At 39.2% G+C, this 18684-nt stretch overlaps 1 protein-coding gene and 1 long non-coding RNA gene across 4 annotated transcripts in view; one reads left to right on the top strand and one right to left on the bottom strand.

Annotated features, from left to right (window-relative positions):
- Window positions 1-351: 351 nt before the first annotated feature.
- On the bottom strand, window positions 352-11736 carry LOC138372405 (uncharacterized). The gene is made up of 3 exons (XR_011230851.1): window positions 11463-11736; window positions 7829-7928; window positions 352-747 (listed from the first exon to the last, which is right to left on the bottom strand). It is a non-coding gene; the product is annotated as an uncharacterized lncRNA (long non-coding RNA).
- Window positions 11737-12378: 642 nt separating this feature from the next.
- LOC123771921 (uncharacterized bromodomain-containing protein 10) overlaps window positions 12379-18684 on the top strand; it is a 47213-nt gene continuing 40907 nt past the window's right edge. For 2 of the 3 annotated variants that reach the window (XM_045764724.2, XM_045764723.2), the window contains exon 1: window positions 12379-12563. The gene's annotated coding sequence lies outside the window, so the exon portion shown is untranslated. Of the gene's footprint in view, window positions 12564-12635; window positions 12760-18684 lie in introns of those variants that run through there. The other variant, XM_069337862.1, reaches the window with a different exon arrangement.

Raw genomic sequence — 18684 nt, 5'->3', positions numbered from 1 at the left:
AGAGAGGGGCTTAGTGTTAAATTTGGGCAAAGAGGAAGTCCATGGTTAGTCGACATACAGTACCTATATTACCATAAACATAAATTCTGCAAACCATTTAAACAAAAACACTAGATCAACACTTATAAACCAGACATAGATTAATATAGGTATCATCTACTATGCTCCAGGTTACACAAATGTAATAAAGTAGAACCCCCTCCCCACTTCCTTTTCTGGATCCCCACTTTATGGATTCTTGTATTATCCAGACATACAAATTTCCAGTTCTTCACCACCATTAATCTGTGCATATCTGGTAAATGAGGATTAACCTTCAATATTGTCAAGCCTTGATACATTTCAGTGGTGGAGGGCACTTATTTATACCAAATACAGGTTTCATTGGTTTCCTAAATATATATTGACACATTCCTTTCAAAATACCGATACAAGTACTTTTAGTGTGGCCACTTCTGTTGTAGAAAATAATAATAATAAAAAACATGTTAAAATACTAAATATAAAATTAACAAATTAACGGGAATTACGCAACACAACCATATATTTGATCATCCAGACTTTCATCCAAACATCTTGGAGGTACCAATTGGTTGAGATAATCATGGTCACACTGTATACTGGAAAGTCAATGTTCTGCAAAAAAAAAAAAAAAAAAGGAACATCATGTCACTTTACCTTCAAGCGCTTTGGTCGTTCATCTTCAGGAATATCCATACCTTGTGGACTTGGGCTATGGAAAAAACCCTGCAATAAAAACAAAGCTGTTGAAGAACACAAAATTTGCAAAAATATTATCCATAATTATATAAAATTAAATGTATGCAGTAAATTATATTTACTGTACAGATAAACTTAAGGGTCCCGGAAGTACAGTCGGGTTCATTCTCGACTCACAATTGAGAATTCTGGGTTAAGACTCCCAGGCAGGACAGTATTAGGTTAGTTAGACAAAATTGGCTAAACTAGCTAAGCAATCAGAGAAGAAATGGGTCAACAAAGAGGAAGCCACACTGCAACTGGGGTGTGCAAGGTTCCATAACAAACAATTTTGGGTGATAACATCCAAAGTGTATGTTGTTTACTAAAGTTTGGTTATTAGGAGTAGGATGTTAGAAATGCTACGATGGTGTCATAATAGGTTGAGATGCAGATGCTTGTTATGTGCTGCTAGTGGAGTTAATCCTGCTGGCAGAGTATGGTAGGATGTAAAGCTGCAGGTAACCAGAGACCTTGTGTGAGGCCTGAAGCAGAAAGCAGAGCTTGAGCGAGGCTGGGGATTGAGAGTTCGAAGGAGGGCGAGACTGGCGAGCTCAAATGAGGACGAGAGCGGAAAGCTCGGATAAGGCCGAGATTGGCTGTCTACTTTGAAGCAAGGCAAGTAGCATCTTGTGTAACAGTTGAAACTTGACTGACTCAATGCTGTGATTCTGGTGGCTTATATTCTCACTCACCTGACTGGTTTCTAGGCCCAGGTTACTTGTAAATTGACTGAAGGGAAAGTTTGCTTGCTAGACATTATCAACAGTTTGTATAATTCCTTTGGAACATATGTTGATTGTAATTACACTGTGATTATCAGAAAACCTTTAAATTTTAATTGATTACAATAGAACTTCTGAGAACTTGGAATAACTATATTACTCTTAACACAGTTGCAACAGTTCCAGCAAAAAGAAAAATAAGAATCCCTGGAGAAACTAGCAGAGAACCCCCACAGCCAAATTCAGCCCAGTTGGTACCAGGCAGGCAAAATTTAGGCTGTTGCACATTTACTTGATATGCTGACAAGTAATCAGTGTTCCCCATCACAAAATGGATGCAAGCAGTTGGCCAAATTAGGGCTGGCAACAGCAGAGAAAGGAACTTGTAGAACACAAGGATTCCATTATCAAGGGAGCCGGCACAAAGGCAATACCTGCTTGATGGGGTTCTGGGAGTTCTTCTACTCCTCAAGCCCGGCCTGTGGCCAGGCTTGACTTGTGAGAGTTTGGTCAATAAGTCAGGGTCTATGGTACAGAGTACCTTTCTGAAGTTAGTAGACTGAGGATTTTTTTTATGGGGGGTTTCCTTTTGGCTCTTGCATCTGACCTTTTGTATGGTTAGCAAGCTACACACTCTTCTCTGGAAACATGGTTTTCTGGATGAGCCGAATGGCTTCCCACTAGCGAGCCACACCAGCACTACAATTCCTGTATGGTCTACAAGGGACCAATGCCAGAACCTGGCCCCATTAAAGAGCCTCGGGAACCAGGGGATTGTTAAGATCACTATCACCAAGAAAACATCCTAAAGAAAGTGATGCAATATAGATAACTGTAGGGTTCACTGAAAGCAAAGACTAAAACAGCCAAATGACACTACAAATGATTTGCTCAGACTAGGTCAAACCTTCCTAGTAATAGCATGCCATCAACAGGTGGCAGCACCTCCAGGAGCTCCTAGCTTTCACTCCATTTTAGCCTCAGTCCTGTTACTGACATCTTTGAAATTGGATGTACCCGAATTGCCAGCAGTAGTGAGTCCCACTTTTTTTGCAAGTGTAGGACATCTCTTGGACATTGACATAGGGGCCCATTTGTGTGCCATTTTCAACTTGGCTATTTGTTTCATGGGCATGATTTTCAAGCCTCACTTATTTATTTGTATTTATTTATATATACAAGAGTTCTTACATTCTTGTACAGCCACTAGCCCGTATAGCGTTTTGGGCAAGTCCTTAATACTATGTTCCCCGGAATATGACCCCGCCAAATCGTTTATTAACCAGATACCCATTTTACTGTTGGGTAAACAGAGGCTACAGTTAAAGATTGGCACCCAGGCCAGAATATGAGCCCAGAACAAAGTGCTCGCGAAACACCAGGCGAATGTCTTAACCACTATACCACGGACTATGGGACTACAGTTCTGAGTGGACCCAGTATATTCTTCACATTGAGATGCATACTCTTAGGGCAGCTCTTTTCTAAGCACTCGTTTTGGCATTGCTCTTGCTCTGAAAGAGTGACTTCTCCTGAAAGCTAGGAGTTTGTCCCCCTAAGAGGCATACAGTACTACTGTGTAGGGTGCCACACTCTGGATAATGGAAGAATCTTGGACTCCTCTACAAGGCCTTGTAGTTTGGGGGCATTTGGGATTTTTGCTGTGGGTTAATTACCTAAGTGTAGTTACAGGATGACAGCTATGCTAGTAGTGTCCCATCTTCCCAGTACTCTTTCATATAACACTGAAATTACAATGCTGACGGTTTTCACATCCACCGCCTTTTCACTTATCTTGTTCCAACTATCTACCACTTTACACACAGAAATCACAATAGCGTGATGCATCAAATGAATAAATCCGTGACGAGGATGCTCTCGGATGCAGGTTCGAATTTTCGTCACAGCCTTTATGGATTTGTTCATCTACCACTTTGTTTGCAAAAGATAATGTTTTAATATTTTTTGGCAATTTTGTTTCCTTAGCTTGAATCTATGAATTCTTTGAGTTGTAGGTTTCAAGAATTCCTCTGTCAATTTTGTAATTCCCTTTACTATTTTATCTTTACTGTAGTGATTGAATTGCCTCTCACTTTCTTCTAGCTTTGGCATAATTAACACTTCTAACCTTTCCTCGTAGCTCTTGTTTTTCTGTTCAGGAAGCCATTTTGTTGTATGGCTTTGCACTTTTACCAGTTTATTGATGTGTTTTTTTGAGATATGGGCATCATTCAACTGCTACATATTCCAATTTTGGTCTCACAAAAGTCATGAACAATTTCTTTAATATCTCACCATCCATGTACAGTATTTAAAAGCAATTTTGAAGTTGGAAGCATAACATATGCACCTGACACAATGTCATTTATGTGGTCCTCTGGTGGTCTACTACTCAGAACTACTGCTAGATCTCTTTCTTTGTCATAGTTCTTAATGCTTTCTGCATAATTTATATGTTGTGTGCGGCCTATTTTCTCCTAGGGTTTGCGTGCTTGTCTATACTGCATATCTCCGATGCTCTTCAGGCCTGTGTTTGGCATTAGTACTTTCGGTGAGTGTCCATAGTGCCTGGATATCCTGCTTGGATATTTCTTCAGGCCCTGATAAGTCCTGTAGGTCTTCTACATGTCATGAAGATTGAATTGCTGAGTATGAGGGTTATCACTTGCAAGTTTAAGGGTTATCAGTCAGTTTTACTATAGAACAACGATCAATTTTATTGTCTCCCTCTGATATTAGGTATCAGAGGGAGGGTAGGTATTACTCTCTTCCCCAACAGCCTGCAATGTACTGGTTCGCTGGTCTACTGTTTGATTCAAGCCTACATCTTTTAGGTTTTATTTACTATTACGTACAGTAATGAGGTTCCCCAGGCGGTAGCCACTTCAGGTTTGTTTACCTGCTTTTGTGTGTGGCTTGGTGCTCGTATAGTTGCCCTGGAGTTAGCCTATTTCATTTATGGGGTTTTGGGGATGGAGTGGCTAGTGTTTTGTCATACACTTTTTGCTGTTCCTCATTCTGTTGCCTGTCTGGTTTTGCTGTGTGGACCCCTTGTGCACCCTCCTCTTAATCCGGATTCTGGGGAATCTGAGGGTTTCAGAGCCTAGGCTGTGTTTGTTGTGGGTTTAGCCTTCTAGCTCTTTTGCAAGGTTCCTGTTTCATCCTGGCTTAATGGCATCCCTCTGTTTTCCTTGGGGGAGCTTGATATGGTATTTGCCATACCCCAAATACTTGAGCGGTGGAAAGTTAGAACCATCTTTCAGGTGTTCCTGGGCAGTTCTTTTTTTATGCCCCTTGAGAACTGCTCATTTGCTTTGGTTTTAACCAAGGACATGGGCAGAAGGCAGTTCCATGTACACCTGCCTGCCTGCCTCTCTGAAGCATGCACTGCAGAGGATTATTACTCTATTATTATCACTCTATGTTCTCTTTGATCACAGGGCTCGTGCTTCCCTGGTGGCCTGGTCAGATCACTCTGACCAGGCCTCCTCATTGCTGGTGTGATCCACCAGGCTGTATGATGCAGCTGCTCGCAGTCTTAGGTATGAGTCTCAGCCTGGTTGGTTAGGTTCAACGATCTCCGCCAATCTTCATGTCTGGACTCTTTGACCCAATTTCTATACTGTATGTACTGTTGTGTGTAGATGGCCGAATGACATTTCTTGGCACTCCTTTTGCCTCTTTGTCTCTCTTCATTATGTCTCCTCTGAACTCATTCTAGTTGTTTTGTCCTTTTTGTCTTGGTTGTTTGTTGATCAGCATCTCATGCCTAACACTATTGTCTCTTATAATTTTGCCTTGATGGAGCTGGCACCGACATCTCCTTGGCACCGCTTTGAAAGTTATCTCTCATTAGCTCATTACCCAATATTCTTAGTCCACATCGAGCTAGTGTTGCCCTGAGTTGGGTACCTCCTGGAATCTCATCTTCAAGAGAGCTGTTTTCACTCTCTTCCCTGAAACCTCCTATATGTTCCTTCTCCTCCTCTGTTGTTAGTTACCTGAATTTACCTGGTTAGCTTCAGGGAGCAACCATTCAGCTCCACCAGAAAACCAATACTGAATGTAATGAAATGCCTCTTTCTGGTAGGGACTTGAGGCAGTCCCCCCCCCCCCCTCCTCCTTTTCTCCAACCAGGGAGAAAGGTTAGGGAACCTATCAGGAAAAAGTGTTAAGCCATTATGACTTTAAAGCACTTAGAAGGGGTCAGGATAAGGATTTGGGATGGGACGGGGGGAATGGTGCTCATCCACTTCATCGGGGATTGAACACCGACCTGCATGAAGCAAGACAGTCGCTCTACTGTCCAGCCCAAATGGTCGAACATCCCCCTCCCCACTCAGACCTGGGGTGTTAGTTCATGGTCTTCAGCATTGGGCTGAGGTCAAGATGTCATGGAAGCAGGAGCTTCCATGACACGGGAAGTTCCAGGTGGTCCTGTCACCTGTTGGAGGTCAGACTTAACTAGGTGAGGTTTTGACTTAATCTGAATGAATCTTTTGTTGAGTTATTTGTCTGTTTCAGTACTTTGCTTTCTGTGAGCCTTGCAGTTGTCTGTATTACTTCATTTATTTTATGGATGATTTCTCGGAAGGAATGATTGTAACACACACCTGTTACCTGTGCCTTTTTGAGAGGACAAGGCTCTAAGTATACTATACACAACTCCTATGACTGATGTGACTTAGCAGGAGGAGCTATTTCAGTGAGCTAACTCCAGGGAGCCACCAAGACCCTACCAGAAACAGGCATTTCATTAGTGAACATTCAATGCTGGTTTTTGTTCCTTTATGTCAGTTTTCTGTACCTATAGTCTTCTCTTTTTTTTTTTGTATAGCTAAGAATGAGATGTTTGCCTCCTGGAGGGCTTTTACCATAGAAATTGTCTGACCAGAAGTGCACATCACATGCACTGTCCTGTGGCCACAGTGCAGAGTTGTTTGCATGCTACATATTCAAGATGTGCACTTTAATGATTTGTCAATCCTGTCTCACATTTCTAGTTCCTAGACCCATTTCTCTAAGGTAAGTTTAGTCAGCCGGTGGTTTATTCCCACTCTCACGATGTGTGGAAGGTTGCTGCTTTATCGTCTTTCTTTGCCAATATGTGCACTGTGAATATCCGGGCTCAGGACTTTGTAGTCCAAAAGAGTATTTACCTCCTGCTACTTGGTGGATATCCCTCACCATGTCTGTGTGGCACTTGAGCATCTGGCATTGAAGTGATGTTGCTCTCTTCTGGGACCTCCTCTCTTATCATCTTCTCCAACAGGTAAGCCCAGTCAATCTTTACTGTTTTATCATTTTTTGTTTTCCTTTCAGTAAAGGCAGCTTTTGCTGAGGTGCCATTAAGCATTAGCAAGGTGAGCTACTGAGGAAGCCTTCCCAAAAATCAAGTATTTAATATAATGAGGCACTCTTTTTCACTGACGGGAACTCGGTAGCTGCCAGTACGTGCCCTGTTCCTTTATTTTTCACGTGAGTTGAGGAGTTTGCATTTCTCTAGCTGGCTAGCTATGACCCTAGGTGACCTGGGCTGCCATCTGGTGGCAGTCAGGCACATTACAACTACCTGTACTGTATCTTGAGTTATCTTGAGATGATTTCAGGGCTTAGCATCCCCGTGGCCTGGTCCTTGACCAGGCCTCTTTTTTTTTTCTTACACACCCCTAGGAAGCAGCCCGTAGCAGCTGTCTAACTCCCAGGTACCTATTTACAGCTAGGTAACAGGGGGCCATCAGGGTGAAAGAAACTCTGCCCATTTGTTTCTGCCTCCACCGGGGATCAAACCCGGAACCTCAGGGCTTCAAATCCGAAGCACTGTCCACTCAGCTGACAGGCCCCTAGGGAGTCAGCTAGGGTGTTTATTCTGCAGCAATGATTGTTTACTTGGTTTTCAAGGTTAATCATTTCCCTTCAAACAGTTGCTTGTTTTAATATATCTATTATTTCTAGCAAGTTTTTTTTCTCGGTTTTCAGTCGTTATATAATACCCAGTCCTCCTCATCCCATAGATATATGCAGTCAGATTTTGGTACTTGTTTCCAGTAGGCTCAGCTGTTCACAGATCCCTGATGCATATCCCTAGGATTGGAAGCTCCATTGTAACAGTTCAGAAAGCTCCTGATTGGCCAACCAGAAAAGGCAATATTACTACTTTGACACTTAATTTTATAAAAATATAATAATTATGAGAAGATTTAAAAGAAAACTTGATCTTCAATCAACAAAGGAAGCTGTTATCATACTATGTGGGAAAACATGTAGAAGAAGTCATAGCACACATACTACAAAGACAAATGTGCCGTACCAGGTGGCCATCTTGGAGTAATATTATGACTTACCCCACGACTCAGTGTGTACTTGAAGGATGGGTCAACTGTTCTACTCCCTCGGCCTCGCCCTCGGTTAGCACCTCGTGGCCTTCCACGGGTGGCCATCACACTGGAAAGTAAATTTAACGTTGAATTATAACAATGTGTTTTATATGTGATTAAAGCATAAACATTTTGTATTAAAGATGAACACAAACATTTTTGCTGTACAATATTTTTAAAGAATGCATGTGATAATGTTATATGGTTTATTTATAAATAATATTTTTAATGAATCTATACTTCTCCAATTTAAATACATTGTTTTATGTTCTATTTTGTGTTGATATATATAAAACCTTGTTTATATTCCCTTTGTACTTTATACTCCCTTTCATCAATTTATATACTGTACAGTAATATTTAAGCAAAGTGCAGTATATAATGGCAATAATAACACTGGAGATATAGTTAACTTTATAGATTGAGAGAATCGCAAGTAAATTTGTAAGATTTATATACATGCTGATGTGGCTCTATGCTGTTGGCACTAAGCAAGTGTAATACACAAGTTATTACCAGACTTCAAAAAGCAAGGGTGAGGATGAATAGTTAATACAGTAGTGTTTTGGATATATTATACAGTATGTATGAAGGATACAAAATGGTAGACAATTAGATGCTTGTTAATGTGTTTTAATTAAGTGACTTATTCAATTCTTTATTTCTTTTTGGAGAGTTACCCTATTTCTGGACTTTAATTTTATGTCATTGTAACAAGTACTGTATATTATATCAGTAATATACTTGCTCCTATATATTGTAATATATAAGAGTAAGTATATATATTACTCCTATATATATACTACTCCTATATATATTACTCCTATTGTAATATATTTATGTCAGTAATATACTTGCTCCTAAGCTTATGTGCAGATAATGAGAGTGATTTGTTAATTCTACTTAGTCCACTAATGACAAATGCATAACGCTTTCCTAATTACAGTTAACACTACTTCCTAACCTACTAGTCTGCTGTGTGTGGAAGCTGAAGGGTAAGGGTAAGCTGAAGGGTAAGGGTAAGCTGAAGGATACCCTCTTGTGAGGGTAAGAACTGGACCCGCCGAGTGTTACATTGTTGTTGGTGAATGTTGAAGATGTGACGCATCTCTCAAGCGTCTTTACTGAACCACTCTTGGAGTTAGACTTATGGTTAATCGATTGATAAAGATTAAGCCACCCCGGAGGTGGCACGGGCATGAATAGCCCATAATATAGTTATTCATGTTGTTGTTTTAGATTTAGCTACTCGGAACAAAAGTTGCAAGTAGCACGGACTATGGTGAGCCAGTAGTGGACTTCCCTGGCACAGGAGTGAGGCTGTATGTGTATGTATTCGATTGATAAAGATTAAGCCACCCAGAAGGTGGCGCGGACATGAATAGCCCGTAATGATGAGTATTTGCTATAGATTGCTTATATAATTGATCCACACCTCCCCTGAGTATCATCTAGTAAGTTAGGAAGTAACCTTCCCCCCATTCCCATTACTGTTGATGATCTAATTTCTTTATCTTATTAAGCATTATAATATAGCATTTACAGAATATTTTGTATTGTATTGTATAAAACTGTACTCCATACATTATACCTTGGTGACATACATCACTAAACTGTTATATACGTACTGTGCAGTAGGTGAAAAATCACACACACAGACACTCAAATAACTCACTTATTGGTTTGAAACTTGCTTAGCTAAATGACTTTTGGGGGGTTGTGTTCCCGAGCCTCTGTGCATCTGTAACCTTTTATACTGTCCTCCACAAGATGGGTGTGGGCTCCACTATCACTCACAGGATGGGGTATGGGGGTTCTGTGCCACTTACAGGATGGGTGTGGGCTCCACTATCACTCACAGGATGGGGTATGGGGGTTCTGTGCCACTTACAGGATGGGTGTGGGCTCCACTATCACTCACAGGATGGGGTATGGGGGTTCTGTGCCACTTACAGGATGGGTGTGGGCTCCACTATCACTCACAGGATGGGGTATGGGGGTTCTGTGCCACTTATAGGATGGGTGTGGGCTCCACTATCACTTACAGGATGGGGTATGGGGTTCTGTGCTATTTATAGTATGGGTGCAGGCTCCATTATCACTCACAGAATGGGGTATGGGGTTCTCTGCCCCTTATAGAATGGGTGTGGGCTCCACTGCAACTCACAGGATGGGGTATGGGGGGAGACTTTCACTACCACTCATAGGATGGGTAGAGTGTCCACTACCATTCACAGATTGAGTATCATTTACAGTACATATTAAAGTAACAATCAAAATCAAATGTAATATATAGTACTACATGATAATTAAATATTAAATATATAGCTTATGCTGTTGTAATCCTTGTGAATACATTAGTCCTGACCACTGAACAAACACATTAAAATAAATATTAAACTTTGACATTGCACTTTATGAACTCTTGGTGTACATTATGTACAGTAATTACACTTGGGAAAGTGTAATTATATGAGTTTAGGAACTGGATTCTCAGCCAAATTAGCCTGTTTAAATGAGCAAGTTAGCAATTAAACAGACCTAGAGAACATATGTATATATATGGCTCTGTGGTATCTCAAGAACTTTAAGTCAACTGAATAATGTAGAGGAGAGATATACATACAGGAAATGTTTCAAAAATATAATCTCTGGCCTCAGGGATAGAAGGGTTTTAATTAGTATTAACTTATTAGTGGTCAAATATATATGTGAAGGATCAGCAGCCTAGTGAGCAATCTATAGGCCTATACTAGAGGCCTAATATAGGCCTCTCACACGGCCTATCACAGAGCAATGTAGGCTTATAGGCCTCCATCACACACATACTGCCTCTTTAAACCCCCAAAAATACATATGTCTTCTTTAAAAAAAATATAAAAAATAAGATATTTCCTCGGTAAAACTTTCAACATATCTCATACAGCATAATTTTTGTTGATGTGTCACTAGGAAGATACGATCTTAATTATATAATCCCCCAAGTCATTAAAATTCAGGTCCCCCAAAAATATACCAGCAGTTGGTGGTATGATATTCCTCTAACACATGTCTTATCTGCTGACATATAACAAGGCACAGTACCACCTAATCACCTCGTTACACACACACACACCTGTAAGTCTTGATGTAACACAGGAAATAGAGAGATTATCAACCACCTCCTCTGGACGAGGCCATCAGACTGACCCAGAGTAATTAACCACACGTTCCTATAGTCCTTCTTCTCTTCCTCTCATTTATCTCATTTTCACTATATTACCATCTTTTTTTCCACTTTTTAAAACATTTAACAACCATTAAAAAAAATCACTTATTATTTATACATTCAACTTTCGATTATTAATATTTTTATTTTATAATCTATTTTATAAGTCACATCAAGGTATTATATATTATTAAGTTTATTATGCTTATTCTTAAGCTAATAGTTTTATATTGATAAATATAATAATATAATTGACATATTTATAATAATATACACTTTAGTAATTAAGTGCATATGAATTATTATTTATATTATTATTTCCCGGGAGAATAAACGGGATCTTGTGCTAATAATTGACTTGTTACACAATAGGAAGCGCAAACTGTAACTTGCCATATGTAGCAGTGAGGGCGCTGGTGGAGTGAGAGTGAGGGAGAGTGAGTGAGGGAGAGTGAGGGAGAGTGAGAGAGAGTGAGAGAGAGCGTCCCTGCTCCACCTCCTGCTTCAAAAAGCCGAATAACACAACCAATGGAACATTAGAGCCACTGGAGTATTCCCCCCTTAGGGGAGGTTCAACTACCCTTCCCTGGCTTATGGTGGCTGGTCTTTCCTGCCCTCTCATGCCTCTCTCTCACTCTCCCTCTCCCTCTTACTATTCCTTCTTCTGTTCCGGAAAATTGTGATGGTAACATTAGCTGGTTTTTGGTGGATTTGTGTAACGGGAATGAGTTATTTTGTGGATGAGTTAAAGCCAGATTTGTTAGGATATATAATAGTCGACGTTTGTGCAGTTTTATCTTACAGATTTGAAGATTTCTTTATTTGTTGTTAATTTTATCTTAAATTCATTGTTTTAATTCAATATATACAAGGAAAAACTTATTTTAATCAATCTTGGAAAGATAGTTGAGCTTATTGGTCCTCCATGACAGCTCTACCAATGACGGTCAGTGATTTTTATTCTCGCGAAATATAGAAGTTATTTAAAACCCTTTAAATGACCACCATTCTCACTTCATTAACCAGAGTGTTTTAAACCACGACTTTTCCGCTTGAATGGCTCTTTAACAGCTAATAAATTAATAAATTAAAGTTCCCGCTTTGCCTCTCAGGGCCGCCTTCCCGCCTTGCATCTCCAGGGTTTCTCATTCGCTCATGAAAGTAGTTCTACATTAAATAATTTAATTATAATTTATTGCTCTTTTTTCCCCTTCAAAATATTTTATTCTAGCGTCAAATAATACGAGAAGCCTTTTTGCAATGCCATTTTTGAGACTAGGCGAGAGTTGGGCAAGTGAGTCAATGTATGTGATCGCGGAAGAAGTTGTGTAGCCAAAACAAGCCCACCGTTTTCGGTCTTGTGCAACTTCACGCTCAAAGGAACGAGAGATTGGCCGATTTGTGAAGTTTGGGCGTGTGTAGGAGCCTCCGGGAGGGCCGCGGGAGCCCCCGATACCGCCCGCGCCCACATGGACGCGAGGACACGTTAATTGCGTGAGTTGTCGTGGATGGGTTGTGTGTGAAAGCTTGCGGGGGCCCACACGAGCCTCTACTCATTTTGAAGTTAGCGAAGGAGTGTAAACAAGAAACAGCTGACTGGGATGAATGAGTGACGTAACAGTGGCAGGTGACCGCGTGCTGGGTCAGCTGGGGGGTCACCCCCGGGGGGCCAGGTCAACCCCCGTGGCAGGTCAACCCCTCTTCCTGGCTCTCGTTGGCCCACCCTTTGTCCCTTTTTTCGTGTTTGTAGGCATTTAAGTAGTGGGGTTAATAGACTCATTTAAACACCATGATTGAAATGTCTGTGATGATAGCTTGTTGGTGAGGTTATGGGAGGTGTGTAATGTGGCATCATGAGGCACCTGGGATGAGCTCACTGGATGCTGTAGGCTTTTTCATATCAAGTTTTTAAATTATTTTCTTGGTCCACTTTGGTATGTAAAGCTTCTCTGTTATTTTAAGTTTTTTTTCCCCAAGGCAAACTTTTGACAATATATGATACAAATTAAGTAAATTAAGTTCAGGCATAATCTACAGCTTTTAAATTAATTAATTGCTTGCGGTGCAAGTGAGGTATATTATTAGTCTACTTAATTTGCACACAAGTAATGTTACCTATATATTTTGAAAATGAATATCCAAGTACCTGTATTAAAAATAATTTTTACGTGGATGAAATATTAGATATTTTTGAGTGAGAGCTCAGGCATGGTATTGGCTGTATGCACACAACTGAATACCTCTGGTGGTGGGGTTGGAACAGCGGGGTTCTTGCTCACCGATGTACACACCACTATGCTGTACTCGTCTCCCATATTCTCTTGGGTGAAAAAATGTGGATTCCAAAGCCTATTTATATAGTTCTAATTCATGTCTTATTCACAAAGGTTAGATAAAGTTAATTACATTATATTTATTTATGAATAAGAACATGAGAATGAAGGTAACAGCAGGTGGCCTATTGGTCTGTATGAGGCATCTTCTATGTATCTATATCCATGTCAATAAATACAATAAAGTCAAATAATACGTTATTTGAGGCTTGTAGGCATGGTGTTTTCCAGCACTTGGATAACGTCAATAAATAATCAGGAGAAAGCACTAATCCAATATAACTTGTGTTGAGTATTTTGGAAGAGATATGAGTACAAGGAGCTGAAACATGAGGATAGAGTTAAGGAACGGGACCAGACCACTTGGACAATCAGGGATAGAAGGCTAATCTGCAAGAAGCGAGGCCATCGCTTTACTGACCAATATCAAATTGCATTCCCATAAACTTAAGAATTGATGATTAGGCTCTCAATAATTGGCTGCCATCTGATCAACCATACATACAGTTTTACCCACAAAGCCCACCTATCCAAAGATTTTCCTAGACATCTTAGTCACACTCAGCTTCTCTATGACACCTACAAAAATAAACCACCAAATAAAAGGCATCTCAAATGATTGCTGGATGAATGTTCCCTCTGCAAATACAAAGAAATTTTGGTGTTCATTTCGCTGAAAATATGCAAAATTATAGTGCTCAGAGAAATTGTTAGGGGAAGTTGGTACAACATGTAAGGTTTAGTTTTACCTTAGCATTAGTAAAATAATTTATTACGCATAAATAATCAAGTTAGGAAGAAATAGGAGCAGGAAGTCAATAACCTGTTCTCCATTTAACTTAATCCTAGGAAACCAAGCCAGACCTAAGTTCTGGGTATTTTCAAGGTATTAACCCTGAAAAGGTGATGTGTGTGCAGTATATGCCCATACAGTACTGTACTCTAATAATAATACATTCCAAGTTGTTGGACACCATTCCTTCCCTCAATCCCATCCAAAATCCTTATCTTGACCCCTTCCAAGTGCTATATTGTTATTATGGCTTGGTGCTTTCCCCTGAAAATTTGCTTCCTTTCCATTAATGTAACTATATGTAAAGAAGGAAGGCAGTTTTGCTTTTAGGAGTACAGTGTATTCATTATATTGTTTGTAATACAGATCTACCTTGATAGGCTATAATTGAAAAAATACTGAAGTTCATTTCAGAACATACAATGCTTTACACAATACTTTATGCCCTGTATAATGCCTACGTAGGATATGTTAAGCTAGGCATGATTATTCTTGGTCAGGTATGGGATTGGGTGGAATATACTAGGATAGTATTTTTTTTTTAAATTGGAAAATACAAAAGTGGCAACTGGACCTGAAAAACCTCATCCATTCAAATAATGAAATAAACTTAGACAAAAAACTATTTAATGCATATCCAATTTGGTTGCTTTGATGAGGCATATGCATTTTTATGCTGTGCTTTGTCCTCAAGAAAAAAAAAAAAGAGAGAGAAAGAAAGAAGAGAGGTTGATTACTATATGCAGGTTGTGTAATGGTAATTCTAGGGCCAAGTGTTTCATACACTGTGATACTATATGCATAGTGATAATAAAGTGGTAAAGGCAATACTGTAGTAAAATAATAGCAGTGATGAATCAGCTGACTGCACCTCAACAGACCCAACTGAATCTAACTACAGTATATACGCTATTCTGTTATAACTTAACCACACATAGCCTAACCTTATCTAAAGTGTGATAACCACACATAGCCTAACCTTATCTAATGTGTCATAACTTAACCAAACTTAATATATTGTAACTTAACCTTGCCTATTAAGGCCACATTAGCCCCTAGCCCCCCCCCCCAACCCCACAAAAAAAAAAAAACGTTTGGCAGAAAGCAACAGAGGCAGAGAAAGTAGACTTTAAAACAAGGAATTGCATCAAATGTGGATGTAATAAGTATGCACAACCCTTCCTCCAAATAGACCATACGTTTTAATACTAAATGTAATAAGTACATTCCAGACTGTCTGCATAGTACATAAATACAGTACACTTAATTGTGCCCTTACATTTACCTCCCCATATATTCTCCCAATTTTGTGTTACTGTAATACACTCAAAATTTTTAGGTTGAAGTTTTTGTGTTCAATTCTATATACACAAGTTTTAAATATAAAGAATTTCTTTTTCAGTTTTATTAAACAAAAGAGATTTTATACAAAATTTGAAAATATCCTGAGTTACTTTATAATTTATTGAAAGACTTTAGTTTTGTTTTATTAGTTTTATAAAATATCACTATAGCTATAGGTTAGTACTAACTGTAATTAAGAAGCAATAAATGCTATTTACATGCTTGTCATCCTACACTCCCAAGGTTGTCTGTGGTCGTGATTTTCTATACAGCTTTTCAGGTAAACTCTAATATTCACAATATTTTGGTGCGATGCTGGCGATTAAGTGTATTTATGTACAAAGCCGATAGTCAGGAAAGTACTTACGTATTACATTTAGTATTAAAACCTACTATCTATTCAAAGGATGGGCTGCAGTCTCTACAGTCTGCTGCTAAGCAAGTTTTTTATCATTTTTAAAGTGTCTGTAGAACATAAAGTCTATGAAATTTTAATAATTGTGCAAAGTTTGCCCTCATATCACTGAGGCATTGCAAGAAAAACAGAATGTAGATGTAGTATACATAGACTTTGCAAAGGCATTCGATAAATGTGACCATGCAGTGATAGTACACAAAATGAGGTTAGTGGGAATAACTGGTAAAGTAGGTTGGTGGATACTCAGTTTTCTGTCGAACAGAACACAAAGAGTAACAGTCAACCATATAAAATCAAGTCAAAGTGCAGTTAACCCCTGCATTGCGCACCTGTTTTTAGCAAAAACTTCATAGTGCAATTTTTAAGGACATTTTTGTTGTTTTTTATAAACGTTCAGGTAAAGTTAATGTCAAAATGTATCCAAACTCAACTATTTTCATTTCAAAATACAGTGATGAAAACATTAAAAAATATGAAAAATATAGCCTAATTAAAAAAAAAACGGACAACTCTCAAAACAGCATGTGTTTGGTGCAGTGCAGTGGTTAAAGGCTCTGTACCTCAGGGTACAGTCCTTGCACCACTGTTTTTCTTTATACTAATATCAGATATAGACAAAAAGGTAAGTCACAGCTTCGTATCATCCATTGCAGATGACACAAAAATCAGAATGAAAATTACCTCTGCTGAAGACATTGAACTACAAGCAGATATTAATAAAGTTTTTAACTGGGCAGAAGAAAATAACATGATTTTAACAGTAATAAATTCCAGGTACTGAGGTACGGTAAAAATGAGGACATTAAACATAATACAGTACAGGGTAGAAAACACAGTCAGCTTTGCCCATAGTAGGAAAACAGCATGTCAAATATTTGGGAATAATGATGTTTGATGACCCAACATTTAGGAAGCATAAAAAAGCAAATATTGCGTCAACCAGAAAAATTATAGGATGGATTATGAGAACTTTCAAATCCAGGGATTCCATCACAATGGTTGTACTATTCAAATCACTTGTGCTGTCTCATCTTGAGTACTGCTCAGTACTCACTTCCCCCTTCAGAGCAGGAGAGATTGCTGAAATAGAGGGAGTTCAGAGAACATACACGGCATACATAGACATGATAAAGCACCTAAACTATTGGGATTGTTTCAAAGCTCTCCAAATGTACTAACTAGAAAGGAGAAGAGAGAAATATCAAATAATATACTGTACATGTGTAAAATACTGGAGGGCAAGGTACCAAATCTACACAGTAAAATAACAACTTACTGGAGTGAACGACATGGAATAAAATGCAGAATAGAACCAATGAATTGCAGGGGTGCCATAAGCTCAATCAGAGAACACTGTATAAACATCAGAGGTCCACGGTTGTTCGACATCCTCCCAACGAGTATAAGAAATATTACCGGAACAGTTGTGAACATCAAGAGAAAACTAGTTAGTTTTCTTCAAGAAGTGCTGGACCAACCTGGCTGTGGTGTATACGTGGACCTGTGGGTTGCTCCAAGCAACAACCTGTTGGACCAAGCTCTCACAAGTCAAGCCTGGCCTCGGGCCGGGCTTGACGTGAGAGACCCTATCAGGCAGGTATCAAACAGGTACATCACTTAGATGACAGTGATACTACTTTGGTATAAGCCTAGTAGAACACACTCGTATAAAGTTTTAGTAAACCGACATTCTAAGGGGTATTGCCTGTTTATATTCATTTATGTTATGTTATCTTTGTTTACTGTATATGAGTGCTTAGTTACATGACTCATTTAGTTGATGGTGGATTTACTGTATTGTTTAATAGTGTGTCATATAAATAATTTATAATTCAGACTGAAAAAGACTTAAATGTTTGATGTTAACATTATCTTTCTGAACCAACAGTTGAAAGTCACTGGCCTCACTGGCTGTGCTACTAAAAAATAAATAATAAATATTGGTAAAGAACAACAAACATAAATGCTATGCTAAATAACAAGGCAAATTCTAAATGACAACTAAAGAGAAGCTGAAAAACATGAAATATAGAGAGCAGAAATTTAATTAAATACTGTAAAGTGGTGAGCCGAACACATGACTGGCAGTGGAGAGGAGCCATAGCTCTAAAAAAAAAGTCAATGTCTAGGTGTGTTGCACTTCACTGTAAGTTGTATATGGTTGAATTGTGGTACAGTACTGGAACACTACAGATACTGAAGGTCCCCCACTCTACAGGAAGTGGTAAAAATTTATCCAAGTTACAACTGAGTAGTGCATAAAGTTCACCAACCCAAGTTCACATAGTTAGCCCACCTGTCAAAACACCCTGTAGGCTCTAGTGACAAGTTAAGGATGGATGTGAGATGAGACCTTATCAAGCTTAGAGTGGGAGAGGAAGGTGGAAAGAGACTTGAAAGATCAAGGTCAAAACTGAGGGGAAGAGACAATACCAGAGTAGCTCAATAGGAAGCAGTTCTATTAGGTATGAGCTTCCATTTTCTGAGAGAAGAAATGTCATAGTATAGTACACTCGCCTGGCATTCCGCGAGCGCTATGTCATGGGTTCGTATCCTGGCCGGGGAGGATTTACTGGGCACAATTCCTTAACTGTAGCCTCTGTTTAACACAACAGTAAAATGTGTACTTGGATGAAAAAAACGATTCTTCGCGGCGGGGATTGTATTCCAGGGATCTGCCCGAAACGCTACACGTACTAGTGGCTGTACAAGAATGTAACAACTCTT

Source organism: Procambarus clarkii, chromosome 38 (genome assembly GCF_040958095.1).
Source record: "Procambarus clarkii isolate CNS0578487 chromosome 38, FALCON_Pclarkii_2.0, whole genome shotgun sequence".
NCBI classification, from domain to species: Eukaryota; Metazoa; Arthropoda; class Malacostraca; order Decapoda; family Cambaridae; genus Procambarus; species Procambarus clarkii.
Note: the sequence above shows the minus strand (reverse complement) of the source record. Positions and strands in the feature narration are given on the sequence as shown.